This window comes from Loa loa, assembly GCF_000183805.2.
Source record: "Loa loa unplaced genomic scaffold supercont3.536, whole genome shotgun sequence".
NCBI classification, from domain to species: Eukaryota; Metazoa; Nematoda; class Chromadorea; order Rhabditida; family Onchocercidae; genus Loa; species Loa loa.
This window is the reverse complement of record NW_018108716.1, coordinates 5,051-8,847: the sequence shown is the minus strand read 5'-3', so window position 1 is coordinate 8,847 and position 3,797 is coordinate 5,051.

The following is a 3,797-nucleotide window of genomic DNA, read 5'->3' as shown; positions in this document are numbered from 1 at the left end:
TACTATTTTACTACTTATACTACCCCTCCTCCCACCATCTCATTCCTCATTCCTCCTCCTCAGCTTCAATGCTGAACAAAGAAACGGAACGGGAAAAAAAAAACGAAAACGGAACAAAGACCGCTTCTCCCGCCAATAGGTAAGGCAAATGTGTGGGAAGATGGGATGAGGATGATGGTGATGATAATGATAATGATGATAATAATAATGATGGTTTGAAGTGACAACGAGTGATATCGGATGATTGATATGAAATTATCCTAGTTAATGCTAAGATTAATATATGTAGTATAGGTAATAAGCGTTAACTTAATACATCTATCTTTTCTGTTCAACTTAGTCTCAGCTTAAACCCAAACTAATTTACAGGTAAATGATAGATAAACGGGGAGGAGAGAATGGAAGTGAAAAAGGAGGATAAAGAGATGGAGGAATGAATGATGGTAATACCCTCTTACCTATTATCAATTCCTCACAACAATTGCCCTATTTCCCTTCTTTTTTTTTCTCTCCCTTTTTTTTCTTTTGCTTTTCCTTTTTTTTCTTCTTCTTTCTTTGCTGTCAACCTAACCCTAATCATCAACCTTTATCTTCTTCTTTTCCTCCCTCTTCATTCCCTCCCAGTACTCCATCCCGAGTGTTATCCTATAACCCGGTCTTTTGTCCACCTCTTTTTACCATTTCTCCCTTCTTCTGTTATTCATTTAAAAAAGAAAAAAAAAAATACTGAGCAACACGAATTGACTGGCTGCGCAAATGTATGTCGGTTGTGGTTCGGTGAGTGCTATCGTTGTTTGCTTGTGATTCATAAAATTCCCTTGTTACTATTGATAACGATAGATTACGATTACAATTGTATTTGTAATTATGATTATGTTTACGATTATGATTACAATTACTATCATTAATCGTTGTATTAATTCATACCAATAATAGTTACAATTGGTTGAGCCAAGAAATATTTCATTTGAAGTATTAAGAATTGATGATTACCACATTATACTGTTACAGTATCACTATTCATTACAGGTAGTTATAGCTGATATTACAGATTTAAGCTATTTATCAATTAAAGTTAATCAGACTTATGAGATGAATGTGTATGCATAATTTCCAAATATTCTGATCCCTCAATTTCTTCTTTTTTTTTTTTGGAAATAAGTGTACATGCTATGAGATAAATGGGAATGAGTTAGGTATAGTAGTCACAGGAAATGAGTAATTATTCGTATTATTAGATGTTTAGTAGATGTTGTTGTAGAAATCAATTGTTAAAATTAACGAAGAATTTGAATTTGAAGCATTTTGAAGTGATAACTAAAGTAGGTTCATTTTTATTCCCATTGCTTAACATTAATTAATGAATAAATCTCGATCTTATTTCTTCATTTAATTTTTTTTCCTTTTTTAAATCATGATGTCTTATACCACATTCATGTGAAATCATCATTTTATAACCTTTAATATTACGAAAGTATAATGGTACTTCATTTCATGTGTTTCCGAATATGGTTATATCGTTTTCGTTAGTATTTGGATTACCACATTCTGATGTGGAGTGTAAAGTTGTAGAGTTATCATGTTATAATATTCTATTTTAGCAGAAATTTTCAGGATGATCTTGGAACTTTTGATTTCCCAGAAGTAAACGCTAGTGTCGTCTGAATGGATGAATTACTACTACTACTACTACTACTACTACTATATGTACTTGATGTTGGTACTAAGATGATGAGCCAATTAGAGTGACCAAAGAACGAATCGTCGAATCGGATGTCTGTGTTACTTAGCCAGAGAAATTCGAATCGACATTCGACCTGTGGTCACTCGCTTTACTACTCCATTATTCCATCTTCAAATCACTTCTATCAACGTCAACTAAGTTTGGAAGTTGCAAAGATGGCCGTAATATGCTCCTGTATAAGCTAATCTAACAGCACACTATTAACTGTAAGTTTTATGATCCTAGACCATCATGGCTCAAATACAATCGAACAAGTTCTCGGGATGACTTATCCAAGTTATCTATGATTTTCTCGACGATCTCCTAATGTGTTATTGTAAACTGAGCATAACTGTACATGAAGACTACTCGAGCGAGTTTCATGATGATTAAGTGTTAATAAGAAACAAATGAGTGGTAATTAACTTGTCACTTATTTGTTCGGTGAATTATTAACATTAGCATTTCATGTGTTGATAAGCACTTATGGATTATCCTCGAACATATATCGATTTAAATTTCAAAAATATAAAATTGGGCGTTGTTCCGCAAGCTTAATTTTAACAGAGGATGACAGTTTTTTGTTTTCTATTCCCCAAAAAAAAAGATCATTATTGTTAATTCCTGATTAATTTTTGGGGCAAGTAAATTCCTGTTCCCGTGACTTATACATTCCCGGTATCGTTAATACTATTATCGGAATTATTGGTTAAATTATTCTATACATAGATATAATTATTCAGTGTATGTGGAATTACTCATGTACGTATGTATCGGTTAATTCTTTATAAACTTTTATACAAGAAATTGTTAGGGAATTTAAAAAGAAAAAAGAAATGCTGATATTTTGCAATACGATGATAACTGTTATATCGCGAAGAGAATGAACTGATAATTTTGTAAGATATAGCAAATGATTGTTAATCGTTGAGTTTTTCAGATGAAATAAATATTTTCAACACTATTTTCGGTAATACTATTCCTATTCAGCATCTTTTCATCACATTCCAATAGAATTATGATCAAATTTCATGCATTCTAAATTGTTTACTATTGTTGTTTAATTAATGCAAATTCGTTATCGTTCATTAAACATTGTTTAATCAATGATAAATATTAGTTGTTCTATAGGAGGAAGATTGGGGAAGGGTGATGGGGGGATGAAATTTTAACTTTGATTAATTTGCAATGCGGTATTGAATTGTATTCGTTGTACTTGAAAAGTCATTAGATTAAGATTTGATTGTTAGGGTGAAAGAGTTCGTAAAATTCAGAGTGTTTTTTAATTCAAAGAATTCATATTAATTATAGGAATAGTGGGAAAAAAAAAAAGATTCCATATTAGTGTGCCGAAAATTTTCAACAGTGATAAATTATTATCACTAAATATGCTGCTAATATTTAAAAAAAATATGTTGTATTATTTTTTACTTTTTATTTTTTGAAATTTTTGTTTGAAAAATAAGGAGGAATAGATGAGATGATTTCTGTGTGGGATGATTAGGCTATTAAAATTAGTTGCAAAACTTTTTCACTTCCATATTTTTGATAGCAAATTTTCTTTCCCTTTTTTTTCTTTTTTTTTTTCATTGTAAATCATAAGAAAGCAAGAAATATGCAATAATAATTGGGTAATCAATGGTTATCTTATGCATTTTTTATTCAAATAATTAAATTGTACGAATTAAACAGCAGATTATCATAACCATTATTGATTGCTATTTTCATATTCTGGCTGAATTGTACGGTATAATCTGAACAATTTTTGCCACGATGTTTCCCATATGATTTATTTATAAATTAAATTTGTTTTTGCTATCATTGATAATACCATCTTGTACCTGACACTTTTTTTTTTTTTTTGGCAAATCGATAAATGAATATATATACATATATATATGTATATACATGCGTTGGTATCAATAAAAAGAAAGTTTCTCGTAAACATTCATCTTGAGAGATGTATCTAAATGTAGCAATTGTGGCCAAGGTTAGAGTAGAAGCACGGGGAATTCAATTTTTATTCTTTTTGAAATGCATGGGGACACACACACGCACACACACACACACACAC